The sequence below is a fragment of the Anser anser genome, assembly GCF_964211835.1.
Source record: "Anser anser genome assembly, chromosome: 8".
NCBI lineage: Eukaryota > Metazoa > Chordata > Aves > Anseriformes > Anatidae > Anser > Anser anser.
Genome location: NC_139728.1, coordinates 11433194 through 11447549, shown reverse-complemented (window position 1 = coordinate 11447549; position 14356 = coordinate 11433194). Strand labels below are relative to the sequence as shown.

The 14356-nt window shown below is 41.8% G+C and overlaps 1 protein-coding gene across 6 annotated transcripts in view; it reads left to right on the top strand.

Annotated features, from left to right (window-relative positions):
- The window catches only part of RALGPS2 (Ral GEF with PH domain and SH3 binding motif 2), a 144484-nt gene that overhangs the window by 26430 nt on the left and 103698 nt on the right, over window positions 1-14356 (top strand). The window contains exons 1-2 of one of the 6 annotated variants that reach the window (XM_083845888.1): window positions 5789-5872; window positions 6212-6302. The exons of 3 other annotated variants lie outside the window; for them this stretch is intronic. The gene's annotated coding sequence lies outside the window, so the exon portion shown is untranslated. Of the gene's footprint in view, window positions 1-5; window positions 164-5788; window positions 5873-6211; window positions 6303-14356 lie in introns of those variants that run through there. 2 more of the 6 variants (XM_083845887.1, XM_083845890.1) reach the window with 2 other exon arrangements.

Sequence of the window (14356 nt, the reverse complement as noted above, 5' to 3'; positions counted from 1 at the left end):
TGTAGGGCTGTGCTCTGTCTCTCGGACTGTATCAGCCGCATCCACAAGTTGAAGGTTCCCGCTGCAGAAGATCTCAGGGTGTGCTGCAGCGTATCTCTACCCGAACATCGAGAAGCTGAGGAGCTGCTCTGTCCAAACATCAGGAAATACTCGTTAGTCTCACGTACGTGTGATCTTGGTGGTTTAAAAACCTGCTCGTTTCTCAGTTGTGAAGAGCAACCTCCTTTGTTAAAGCATCTATCGTGACAATTTGTGTGATACTGGATTTGAGAGAGCCATGCATCTGTTGCTGCTTGCTGTTAAATTGAAAGCCTATTTTTTTCTCCCTTTGAAGGAAGATAATGCTTGCAGTCCCCTAAAGTAGGATTTGTCTCGGTGCCAACTCTTAAGAATAGCTGTTCATTTTGTTTGAGGTGTAGGACTTGCGATCTTTGCCTATTTCAGATCATTTTTTGTGTGTATACATACAAACACGCTTAATAGGCAATGTAAGCTTCAGATGGCAGGGGAACTGGGAGAGGCGTGTGCCGGCTCTGTTTCCTTGGGTCTGTCTGGGGAGACTCTGTGTCTCCCCCATGGATCGTGGGTGCGACCGCAGCTGTTGATGTAGCCCACTGCTTCATCAGCATGTGGTTGAGATTTGAACATGGATTAGAACAAGCTGGCTGAAGCTCAATCCAGATAAAATATACATGATGATGTGGATGTAATTATCAGCCTTCCTAATTGAAGAGTGCATTTGCCATTAGGTGAAAGTGTTCGTGCCCGCTGGTGACTCCAGTTGTTTCTAGCAATTGTACTGAAGCAGTCAAATCAGTTTTTTAAATCTTTGAGTAAAAAATGGAGACTTCCTAACCTGATTAGAGCTGACTAGCTTGGCTAAAAGCTGTCACTGCCCCTCTTGCCATTGTTTTCTAGATCGTTAAAGCAGTTCTCGGTGCAAGGAATGAAAAATAACTTGGGGGCTAAGCATGGGTCGGTTAAGGAAGAAAGAACAGCATGCTGGGGATAAACAGAAACTGCATGGAGTAAGAGTGATGGTTAGGCTTGCTGGTGTCCTCTGCTGAAAGGTGGTCACCCTGACAGGTAATTTCTGGGAGTTCTCCATTTACTTCGTTATGCTGCCTGTACTGGATGTCCATCGGCTGTCTGAGGGCCAAAACGCTCAGAGGGGGAGACAAGAAATGCGCCATGCAGGGTGCAGAGAAGTTTGAGATGCTGCCTTTCATGTTGAATCTCCTTTTTTTAAAGCGATTTAGATGTTTGCAGCATCTGGTGCAGAACATCTTGTTTGCTTGGGAGTCAGTAGCACTGCTGCTTGGGGATATGTAGGTGTTATCTCTTTCTCCTAATGGAGCTGTGGTATTGCCTGCAATCAATTAAGTCTGAAGCGACCTAGGACTGGCTATTTAAGAGTCAAGTCTCTGACCAGTGTTGTAGTAGGATGGCATTAAAAGCTGTTTGATTTGAGCCTCCCTCATTATTCATTAAGGGACAGCTTTAAGCCTATGGAATTTGCTCTCCTCGTTGAGACTGACTGAGATTGATCATGTTGGGGAAAAAGAACATCGATCTTGTTTTAAAAGTTGAAGGTGTATTTCTTAGATAATGGTGGCTAGATAAAAACTGGCAGAGGTCCTGAGAAAGTGGTCTTAATGCAATTTGTAAATTAGATTGCTTTTATCACATTATTAAGGTGCACAGGGTTTGGGATAATTGCCTAACCTATAGCATTATATTTTCATTTAGGTTTGGAGGAAGCGTTACAATGGTACAGAGTTACTGGAGCTGGACCAATAAGTGAATAAATGGGGTTAGTACAAAGCACATGTTCTGCTCTGATAGAAGCTTCTCAGATTAACGTATGGGCAGACTGAAGCCTCCAATGAAAAGCTTGAAGTCTCAGTTCTCAAAGTTTTTCTTCATAAGCTTCATGTCTTAGTTTGTTGCATCTGAAGAGGCACGTAAGAGGCACAGGTGGACTTCTGACTTGCTAGTTTTATATAAAGCTCAAACTTCTTATAACTCATGTTTTCAGTACACCTTATTGACAAGTTGCTAGTTGTCTGATCTTGCAATTGCTGCTGAGTTCTGTGACTTGATGATAAAGTTGGGGTCCTCCACGGTTGTAGCTAATTGAGATTGGTTTGTAATTGAAATTAGGTTTTGACCTCAGATGCTTTTTTCATTGACAACTTTTTTTTTTCTTGATGGCTCACTTCTAACACTGTCTGTTTTGGCAGAAATACTAGTAGGTTGAACTGTGTCAGGGAAGTTAATCAGCTAAGAAATTAATCTTTTTCTTCTCCCTTCCCTCCTCCAAGCTGTTTATTCTACAGCTGTACAAAATCTTGTGCTGCTGTCATGGCAGAGAAAGGAATGGAAAACAGTTATCAGGGGTAGAGACAGCTGGCAAATGCCAAATCAGAGTTCCCATAAACCAGCCGAAATCAGTAAGTGGATAGCTTGTCCCTTTGGTTATAGCTCAGCTTGTGGAGCATTTGTTCCTGCTGTTAGAGCACAAGCTGCATTCTATCCTGAATCCTTGTCTGGGTTTGCAAGTCTGGGGACTTGGGAAAAATCTCAGTTCTCTTCAGCTGTGTGAACTGAGGTTCTGTCGGATTCCGTGCAGAAACACCTGCGGCATTGTGGAATCTTTGCAATGTTTCTGAAAATCACTTTGAAGTAGAGCTCAAGTTTACAATTGTTGCATCTTTTTCAGTAGGCTGGTGGAGTGTGTAGGGAATGCTGCTGGTGTTACTGGAAACCTGGTAACAGAGCCATCTATCCAATCAGCCGGAAACTAATCCCGAAGCCTTCAAAGTATTTTTGTGGTTTCCGAAAGCCTCTGGAATCAACTTACATGTTAAGTTGTAGGTGGGCATCTTGGATTTGAAAATGCACATAAATAGTTTGAAGTACTAAATCAATAAAATAAAAGATGGCCAACGATTTGGACTACTCTTTTTCCTATTAATGCATCACTGTTTTCTGCCGTCACTAATCAGTAACTCTAATATCATGAGGTGTATTGATAAAGCATATGCTTAGTGGTTGACTCATAGTCATTGTGTTTCCAGCCCTGCTTTGTCACAGAACTAACTTTCTCTGCGTGGTTAAAGGGCACCTGAACTCTGCTTCTGTTGATAGCAACTCCAGGCCACTCTGCCAATAGCCTCGTCTTTGATTACCAGCCAGTTTTTCCATTTGCTTAATTGGTAAGTACACCTGAGTAGTGGCAGCTCCTCCTTTTGTGGAAGCCATTATTCTATTTAGAATACTAGTCACATATTTTTACAGTGACCAATTGGATTTGGTATCAGTTGTCAGGCTTGTCATTAAGTATCTTTGAATAATTGTGGTATGTTTCCTGGTCAAAATTGTATGGAAATGTGTGTTATTCCTTTCCAAAATGCCTGTTGGAACAAGATCAGTAGAATCTATTGAGTTCAGTCCTCCCTTACAGTTGAGGTGATCTGCAAGTACCTCCTGGAGATCAAAGTGCTAAATTACTGAACGATTAGGAAGATTTCTTCGTAGCTAACCACTAATCCTGTGTTCCTGAGAAGCGTGGATGTGGTGGACAGTGCGCAACCAGAAACGTGAGGTGTGTGTTAGGTTAGATAGAAGCCCAAGCCTTGCAGGCCTGCCTGAAGATAGGAGGAGGATGGACAGCAGCTGGGTATAAGGCTTTATTGTTATTTTCATAAATAATAATGCACGGGTGATGTCAGGTATGCGGTTTCAAATGAAACTGCTTTCTGTTCTATTTCTACAATAATAGCCAGTGTCCCTCTACGGTAGAAACTTTTTTGCTGTTTCCTGTTTGAAAAGTGCCTGGCTAACCATTCTGTGGTTGGTTGCCCTATCGATGATACATGATTCCTTCTAATCCTCTACATCCACACCCCAAATCTGAGCCTGTTTTGGATCGGTTTGGAACAGATTCTGCCAGACAACCCTTCGATAATGACTTCTGCTGTTCTTTGTGAAATGCCTCGCCAGAAGTGCTCTTCTCATTACTAGTGCATGGTAACTTTCTTTCTGATTCGCTCTAGTGTGTGCCTTTTCTAGTCCTGGTAATAGCAGATTTTAAATTCTGCTTTAAGCAAGCTTGTATTGTGGTAGGTTGGACAAGGTCTTCATTGCAGCGGTGCCAAAAGCAACAGTACAAATTCAATCACAGTATGAAATTGAGATTCTTTGGTTATTTTTAATACCGTGTAATGCTGTTGTGTAGATTTCACTATGCTGGCAGGAAGTTTGTATTTGTGGAAATTGTGTAACTAGACTGACAATGTGTATTGCAGAGTTCAAAGTGTCTACCCAGAATACCTCGAAAGGAATTTGGAGAGGAAAGTGATGTTAACTGAATTGTAGTCAGGAGATCAAACAAACAAAAAAAAGTCAATGCTGTTTTTACTTGAGGCGGATGCCAGATGTACGATGTTGTATAAAGTTGAAGGCATATTAAAGAAGTGGAAAAACTACTTTTGCAAAAAACTACAGCATTTCTTTACCTTTGAAGAACAGCAGCTCTTCATACGCAGGTGGTGTGCTTTAGGACCTGCATGCAGACAGCTTCCTCAGTGCCTGCGTGTAATGGCTTGCCCTTGCACTTAATTAAGTTGCTGGCTTTTTTTAATGTGGATTCTGTCTGTGTAATGACTGAGCTCAAACTGCATTTCATGCTGTGACTTGTGTTTAATCCTGTTGAAAAATCAGCCTTTACTCTTCTCTGAAGCTGGCTTAGTGGCGGAGAAGTTTCTTCAGTAAGACCTAGTTCACGTTTCAGGGAAGGTAACCTAACTTCTCTCAGCAGAAGTATTCATATCAGTCTGTGTTTGAGCTAGTGTTCAGGGTCTGCAGTTTGCTGGTTTCGAACAATTTCTGCGTGTCTCGTATTAACAAGAGAACTGCTTTAGTTTCTTATCTTTTTGGTAACAAATGCTGTAGGACTAGGAGATGAGAAAGGACTACCCGTGTGCAAACAATGCGCGCACACCTGTAAAGAACGTAGGATGGCATCGTGCCAGACACCAAAAACGTTGGGGTTTGTCAGTGAAGCGGAGTGCCTTCACTGGGGAGCTTAGGGACAAACCTGCAGAGCCTGTGGGTGTGGAGGCCGTGCCGTGTGCTCGCAGGGGGGTGCTTCTTGCACGTCCACACTGTGACTTTTAAAGTAGGTGTGAGCTCTTCATCGAGTGCAGGCTTGCAGTAACAAAGGTGTATGCGTTTGTGATTTGGGGATGACTGTTTGGATGAGGAGTAATTCTTGATCTCGATTTCATAATTAATTAGATGATAAAAGCCTTAACTGAAAGTGTGTTGTTGGGACTAAACTTCTATAAAGGATAACCTAGGAAAATGTGAAATCTGTTGTGATAGAAAAGTCATTTAATACAGACTTTACGTAGTAGCGATGTAATAATTCAGAGAGATTCCTTATGCTAAGTTAGATGGATGAACATAAAATCTGCTTGGCCGATGTCGATAGATATAGCTAAAAACAGAAGCTTGTTTGATAAAAACAGTGCAAGCATCTAATATGAAAAACTCTAGCTGAGCTGTTGCACCCTTATTTAACTCTCATTAAATCCCTTGTTTGTAAACAAAAGCATATTGTAGAAAAGCTGAAGGCTTGAAGTACTTATTTCAGCTGTACCTTTTCTGGGGGGAAAAAAAAGCTAGTTTTTAAATGATTTTCTTAAAGTATTTAAATGATTTATTTAAAGTATCCATGGCTGTATGTATTCTTCTCATGCAGTGATAGTCTTAAGTGCAGAACCAGGATTGGGCAGCGATGAAGTTACCCTCCAGGAGGGATATCTCTCTGGGGAACAGGAAAGAAGACTTCTTTTGCTGATTTGGGGTGTGTTGGAGTCCGTGTAGCTGCTGGGTGACAGATTTCTGGGCTGGCACTGAACCTCACAGATGTCTTCATGGTGGTACTTGTAGGGGTGAGGAGGGACTGACGATGAGGAGAAGCGATGGGCTTCAGCAGCTGAAGTTTTCTTGCCAGTCTCCCTCTTTCTCTGGTGTCTTCTTTCCCTGTTAGCTTCCACGTCGCTAATGGAATTGGACATCTCTTCTCCCTGGGGCACTAGGGTGTGGTGCTGGGATCTTATCATTAGGCCAGCTGCTCAGTAGTTCTTTGTGGCTTTCTCTACTTATGAATCTCCTAATATTGATTGAAGTGCTTTGCTTACAGGAAGAAAACTGCAGTGTTTTGGAACTCATAATTGGCATCTCTGCTAATGTAAAGAAGGCCAACATTTTCTAGTAACGATCCTCAAAAATCAGTAAGTACATCTGGAAGAGACAGGGGAGCCTTTCCTCTGTTGGAGACGCTACTCACAAGTTACATTCCTCTTTTTGGGATGGGGCTGGCTTCAGCATGCTGCTGAGTCCCCGAGTGAGCTGCTGCGGAGTTGGCCCCGTGCCTGGTGATGGAGCAGTCGGTGGGAGGGCAGCCCTGCTGCCTGCGAGCCCCTCACACTGACAGCGGTTATCAGCCCCGTGCAGCTCTGCTGGGGAACCCTGCTCCGCTTTGCTGGAAATGTGAGTCTTGGGTCAGAAAGCTGTCTTGTAAATCGTTATATGGACACAGTGTTTAAACTGGTAGCTGTGTTTGTGCTCTTCTCACGAGGCTGCTTTTCCCCCATTGTCTCGGAGGTGGTGTGACTTCTTGCATCTCTTAGCTTTTAAGTGGTAAAGCTGTTGCCAGAGTATGCCACTGGCCAAAAACACCCTGACCTTATTGTGGCTAGCTGCTTGCTGAGTTGTTCTTCGGGAAGATACTGGCGGTGCCTTTGAGGTGGTTGCCTCTCGTTTATGTTTCCATAACATTTGTGATGAAAATGAACCTTCCTGGCTTGGCAAGCTCAGTCTGAAACCGATTACAGGAATGGGGTATTTTCAAACTGCAACCGAGGTACTGCCTTGGTCAGCCATTCTCTTAACAGGGAAGAGGCAACTTCCTTGCTGGTTGTACAAAATGGGAGAACGAATTGTTAGTTTGTATAAAGAAAAATAAGTTGATAATTCACTTGAACAGAAGAGACTGCAGATGGTGGTTCCCTAAACCGAATGATCTTGGCTTTAATAAATTGGGGTATTTCAGTGCTGTCTTGCAGTATTCTTTGGAGCAGTAGAAAAATGTATCTGATATTTAGGCTTCTTATTTTTCTCACGAAATTATTTGTAGCTTGGGTTTTTCTAAAATTTGAGATCTGCATGGGTAGGTCAGTTGAATCTTTCATGGTACTGATACCGTCAAGTGTTGCAGCATCACAGTATGAAACCTGGTCTCAAAGGTGGGGCATTTTCCGTGGTTTTCTTCCTATTCCAAGTGAATCTTGTGTGATATCAAAAATACCTGTTTTGACCAAGCTGTGCAGAATGTAAGACAGACCTCTTACAGCTGTCCTGCAAGAAGTTACTAGAGAATAGACAAGTTTACCTGGTAAACGTTTTAGGATGCAAGGATCTCTGCTTTCATCCAGCTGTGATTTCTAGAGGTCCACACCACTCCTTTGTTTTAGCACTGTGCTGGTTTTGAGGATCCTAGGAAGAAAAGCAAAACACTTACTGATCAGTGTGCCAAGATCAGAGATTCCAGTTTTCAGTAGCAATTGAAGTAGCAGTTTCTAGTGTTTTTTTGTTGTTTGTTTGTTTTTTGAGGGTGTCAGTGTAAACCTTTTAAAGATACAGTTAATATCACTGAATGGTCACATAAGAATGGTGTTTGTTTTCTTATTTGTGACACCCTGCCACCTCAGGGTGTGAACTTCCATGAAATGTAGCATTCAAGATTTACTTTTTATCAGTTAGAAAGATTAACATAAAGATGAATGTAATTGTGGTCTTAGTTGAACAGCATGATTTCCTTAAGAATGAAGTGATACCTGCTGTAAAACAGGGTGTTTGCATTCAAAACACCATTCTTCTCCAAACCTGTACCAAAATTATATAGTCTACAGTCTCTCCTGTCATTACTCCTGGATCCAAGTTTTCAGCTTGCACATTTCTGTAATTGAATCAATTTTTAATGCCTGCATCCATTGATCTGGCAGAAATGGAGACAGCTGCACATCTTAACCTGAAGGATATGTTTGAGTAATAATTACCCAGTCATCTACTGAATATTTCAAACTTCCAAGTGGAATTTGGACAGGGTGTCACTTGTGAACTTACTGAGCTTGTAGTGCAGGAATAATCTTAAAAATCCTTCTTGATGGCCTGTATTGAAGGCATATGGGAATGCTGCTCTCGTGTGGGGTGAACGAGCTGGAAGTTGACTCTGAAATGCAGAAAAAAAGTAAATCCAACGAATGCTGATACTTTGTCATCAGTTGTCATGTACTTAGAGGCATGTAAAAATTGTAGGAATTCCCATGCTGTGTGTGATCTGGAAGAAGATGCTTGTCTATCCCTTAGCTCAAGGGCCTACAATTTTTCTGTGCCTGGGAAGCCATGCAGGCCGATCAGGTTTGTGTGTGTGTGCATCTTGTGCCTTAACTTCTGTAACACCAGTAAAGTGTGTCCGGGTTTGGGTTCTGCTTTCCTCTTACATTCATCTTATCCAGTGTTGAGCAGAAGGGTGCTTGCTCCTTTAGCAGCTAATGATTTTTGCATTCCTTATTTGAAGCATGGCTCAAACAAAATAACGTCTCTATACCTCCTTAGGAAGTATTTGGAGAAAATATTTGATTTCCTTTGTCCCTGGTTAGTTTAGAGTTGTCACACGCTGTGAAGAACTCCATTTTATCGTTCTCCTGCAGTTTCTTTTTTTCCCCTTGTTTTTTAATCAAGAATGTGAGGCTTGCCTTTCCTGCTAAGAGAGGTATACAAATGGTTTTGCTTAGTTGGATCCCATGCTTTGCCAGCTATGCTCTTCAAATTAGTGCTTGTGTTACGTCTTGATGTCTTTTTGATGTCTCCTGGAAAATCTTGTATTCTTCATCAATTACACAAGTTCTACAAACTATGTAGGTATTTATTATTTCATTCTTTCTCTAGAACAAATACTTTCATCAATAATGTAGGTAGATGGCTTAGAAATAGCTCCAGCAGGGCTCTCATTTATACTATCCATTTACCTGAAATTGCTTTTATTTTTTCTGGTGTTTCAATTATTGTCAGTGCACAAGCAATGAGATGGTTTTACCAGAACTTCACACTTTCAAGTAAGTTTGTCTGCTTTGAGTATCTAAAGAGACAAGATTTCCCTGCAACATACTGTTTCTGTTTTGCTAACAAAGAAAAAAGTCTGATAACGTCTTATAACAATATATTGTCCTCCTTCATGAAAACATCTCCTCTAAATGATTGCAATGGAAGAGAAGCATGCTTGGTCCCTACTACCAGACAGTAACATGTGTTTTGGTTTGCTGAAATCCCGTGTACATGTGTGCATTATCTTGGATTTGCTGTTTCTCTATCATGTTTTGTTTTTTTAGGCAGGTGCTTTGGTAGTCAGCAGTTACTGACTGGTCTTGGGTGAATAAAAGTATTTAGCATTCAGCTGGTGGTGGTTGAGTCTGAACATGTCGCTTATCAGTTGCCTTACTTACTGAGGCTCTTCCGAAGAGAGTGAGGAAACGTGCAAAAGATCTGGCTGCTTGGATGGGTAAACAACTGCTCTGTTTTTTGCTTGTACAAGTTGGACAAACCGAGCTTGATACACTTCCACGAACAAACACGGGATGATGGTACAGGCAGAATTCACTGGCACAGACAGTAAATCCAGCTCCCTTCCCCAAATGCCTGTTGTATTTCCACCTCATATTCATCACACCAAGTACAGGTAATTGATAAGCTGGTAGGTTTTTTCCATTAGCACCATTTCTGTAGCAACTGTACACATTTCCATATAGATGCAAGATGGTAAAGGTGAAAAATTAAAGGGAAAATAGTTGAAATGCTGACATCACAAGTGCTAGTGATGAAGATTGCTCTCATCTCTCTGAAAGCTGGATTTTAAAGCAGACTGACATAGTGTGTCACGGCTTGACGGGAAAAAAAAGGTAAAATATTCTCAATAATGTTTTCTTCCTCATCGATGCCAGCGGTGGGTGTTCAGTGGGAGGGGTTTTGTCATCTTTCCCATAAACGTGAAATCTTTGCCTTTTTGTCCAGTCGTACAAAGGAAGCGTGCAGTTGAGGCAGGTGTGTGTGCTGGGTCTTGAGCTCTGTGGATTTGGCGGCTGTTACTCAGCAGCAGTTGGTCCTGCGTCATCTCTGGTTGCTGAAAAGCTCTCCCTAGGATGGCTGCATCGTGCTGCTTCTGGTTTGGCTGGTCACAATTCTGACTGCACCGCCTAATGTCTACAGAAGGTGACTCAGGGAGTTGCATGGATATTCGGGTTTTCTTTACGTGCATGCGTGATGTTCAGTTTTACGCAGCATTCAGTGTCTAGGTCCTCAGTTTCAGTTTTCATCGCTGACTTCTGTGCGCTTTTGGCGTGTGAGTTGTCGTGGCTGCTGGTGACGGCTCCTGTGGCCTACTGACAGTGACGAAGAGCTCCTGTTGGCAGTTGTCATCTGGTTTTCAGAACTTGCCTGCACGCTCCTGCAAAGAAAATTGTACTGAAATCATTTTCCAAACTGTTCTGTGAAGTACTTTAGTTCTCTTCTGAGACAAAGTATGCTACCCATGTGGGTCCGCTTGTAGATTATCATTTTCACGTTTCTTTTCTGCTGGAATTTTCGCTGTCGTCTTATTTAAAACTTTTTTTTAAAGGCAAAAAGCTTAAACCGAAGCATAAAAAAGGTGACTTCTAGAGAACTTTCAGGGGTTATGTTGTGGTATTGTTGCTGATGCACAGTCTACAATAATTCTTCCCTGTGGGGTGGTGTTTGTAAAGTCCAGAAACAAAACAGAAGCGTGCATCTGGATACTTCTGAAAAGGACAGGCTGTTGTGGATCCTGAAATTCGTACTGGTGGCATTGAGGGCACTGCTGGTGCATGTTTAAGTACGATTTCTCTGTTCAGAGCATAGTGTCCATGGATGCGTTCTTCCTTTGGTTGCACTGATGCCATGCCTGTATATCTAACCCGAAACAAAAATATTTTGCAAACTGAACACCAGTTGATCCGCACGACATCAATCTTTTGCTATTCCTTTTGTTTGCAAACAAAATGGATTGCTACAAGGCCACGCGGTGGGAGTCTTGGAAAAGCGAGTCGTGGCAAGGTTGTCATCTTGTAGAACTGTGTAATTAGACTGTCTGGCTCTAGTTTAAATCATTCTATTTATTTTAGTTGCCCTCTTTGTACTTGTTCATGGAAACAAATGTCAGTAGCTGCTATCTTCCAAAAATGTCTCCAGGATATGATTTCTCCTGCCTTGTGTGTTTGGGAATTGTCTTCTGGTTCCTGAATGAACAAGCCTGGATTTCTTCAAACATTTGAAGAAATGTTTCTTAAACAGGCTAAACTATCACCAGGCTTTATATTTTGGAGGGGGAGATGGAAGAGGGAGAAACCTTAATATACTGCGTGTACTTTCTGTGCTTACACCATTTGGTTCCCTAATGCTTGTCCTCTGGGCGTATGTGAGGAAAAGCAAGCCACACATCGTAACTTAAGATGTTCAGTCTGTTCTAACAGCAGCTGTAAAATAATAGCGAAATCCAAAGGAATAAGACATTTCTCTGTGCAGTGTCCTTCCTAAAGAGCTACAAGCTGGAGTAGAGGCTGCTAGTGATCTCTGAAGCAAAAAAAACCTTTGGGAACCGGATAATCTGTAAGTAATTTTTGAACAGAAACTTGTTACGTTCTTACGCAGTAAAGTTATTTACTTAGTGAATGTGTGTTTTGTCTTACAAGTCCCAAACTCCACTGGACAGAGCTTTTTGTCAAACGAAAGCAGACCTCTTACAACCCCAGGCTGAACTCAAATAGCACGCTAAACACATGTTCACGTTTTTGGCTTACTCCATTTGTCGCTTGCAGTGGCTCTTCTCTTCTGTTCAATTCATGCGTGCACTGTGGGGAGGCCAGGCTCTGCTGCTGCTCGCAGCTGTGTACCGATGCTAGTGCACAAACGCGCTGCCTTGTGCCGTGTTATCTACCAGTTAACTCTCGGCTACCAGTCGGTTGTCTCCGCTGGGTATGGCTAGTTTTTGAACGGCAGAGGTCAGAACAGTAAGCATCTCCTCTCTGTGTGCAGTTCTTCTTAGAAAACTTTCAGCTGAACATTGTTGCAAGTTGATTACAGACAGAGCTGGTAGTTTTTTTGTACTAGAACTGGGTACCTGAGCAGTTTGTGTCCTGGAGAAAGAGATTCTCCTGGATCTGTGAGGCTTTCTTTATCTCATCTGAGGAAATTGAAGCTATGGGATGTACCAGCTCTTGAGAGTGGAAGAGGCAAGCATTGAGCACCGCAAAGAAGTCATCCTGACAGCTGGAAATTGAGTAAGATATGATTGAGACAGAGCCTTACTGTCTATTACCTTAATGTTATCTATGTCTTTTTATCTTACTCTTTTCTAGAGCTCAGAAGTATGAGATGCACAAAAGCAGCACTGTAACTTTGTTGTCCAGAATGTAAGCACACACGTGATGGTGAAAATGATTTATATAGGTAGTGTATGCTTAAAAAAGAATGAGAACCTCACTTGTTGTGAGAGAAAGGAATCTAAATTAAGGACCATATTTGAGCAAAGCATCATTTTGTACTTAAAACTTCATTGTAAAACCTAATAAAAAGATTTGTTCTTCTGCTTGTGGCTGTTCTGTAGATTTTGATTTCATCTGTTGGAGCTTAAACAGCTGATACTACCCTGACTGTTGTGCACCAGCTGCTTAGGGAAGGAGTGGGTGTGTGACACATCCAAGCAGCTGAGATGTATGAGAAGGAGCAAAGAGGTGCTTTGGGTCTGCAGCAGGACCATGTGAACCAGTGAAGGAAGGGCTCTGCATTACTGGGTGAGCTGCACTGCTCTCACAGGCACTGTGTAACACAATTTCTTCCAGGAACGAGTTTAGTATCGCTATGGCTTTGTTTGTTTTAATACTGTTTTCCAGAAACTGTTAAGAACCTGATTGCTGTATTCTGATTTTAAGCATAACTTTGCATTTATTCACACTCCTTTGGTTTGTCCTCCTGTTATTTACACATAGCAAGTATATCCTCCTGCAGCTTTCACTTCGTTAGCATAAGCAAGATGAGGTCTCCTTGTTTCCCCTACTATAATGGAGTCTTCCATCAACCTGGAAGCCCTTCCCTGCACATATTTGGGTTCAAGTCTTTTAAAAGCTGAATGACCGGAACTGCATGGAATAGAGCAGTCATTCTCTTATGAAACACATCGGCTTTAGTATTTGTCTACAACTAACGCAAGCATTAGTCATTTCCAAATGATGTGCTGAGACTCGTACAAATTTTACAGGTATCATCCCAAATGATTCTTAAATGATTGAACTCTTTTCATTGTCCTGTCTACCAGATGCTTTATTCTTCCTGTATTATGTTGCTATCCTCTATTTCTCAGTTATATCATTCTCCCAGTATTTGTACTGGTGTTGCATATTGAATACCTGTTAGTAATCTCTTCCTAGTCTAATATTATGTTTGAAATTCTGCTCCTGTATCTCTGATTTTGTCATTTCGTTGTCTACATGCATGTCTTCTACTGGAGGCTTTTATCTCAGTCCTCACTAGTTGTGGCAGCTTATCAAGTGCTTTGTCAAGATTCATACATCTGACTGGAGACTTGTTAGTATGGGAAGTTTTACCTCTGGGATTTGAGCTTTTCAGTGATAAATTTCCTCCAGGAGCATGGAGTTATATTGAGTTGCTTGAGCTTTTATTTCATTTCTACTGTGAAAGTTTGTATTTTTATCATTTTGCTATCTTTTATTACCTCTTAATATCGTCATGCTTGCTGAACACTGAGTTAAAAAGTGTGTTTAAGGGACTTTCATTTTGTTCAACACTACGCACATAGTATCCCTATTCTTACTCTGCAGAAACCTTGCTTTTCTGGTTTTAGTGCTTCCAGCGTGATACTGAAGAATATACTTTGGTAGGTGCCGTTCAGTTTAACTTGAGAAAATCTTCTTTCAGTGTTGGATGTACATTCTTTGTTCTCTCCCCTATTCCATGCTGCCTTTCTGCTTAGTTGGGGGGCTTTTGTGCGTGGCATTCTTGTTTAGGTGTAGGGTGTTTGTTTTGTTTTGAAACAGTTATCTCTGCTTTTGCCTTTTACCAGTCACCCAGGAAGACGATAAGTTTTCTTGCTGTCTTCAGGCATATTTCCAGCTTTACCTGTGTTTATGTAGCTCCTGTGGACTTTGAGAGGTCTAACGGGAAGTAATAATGAGCAGTGGCTTCTGGGGCAAGAGGA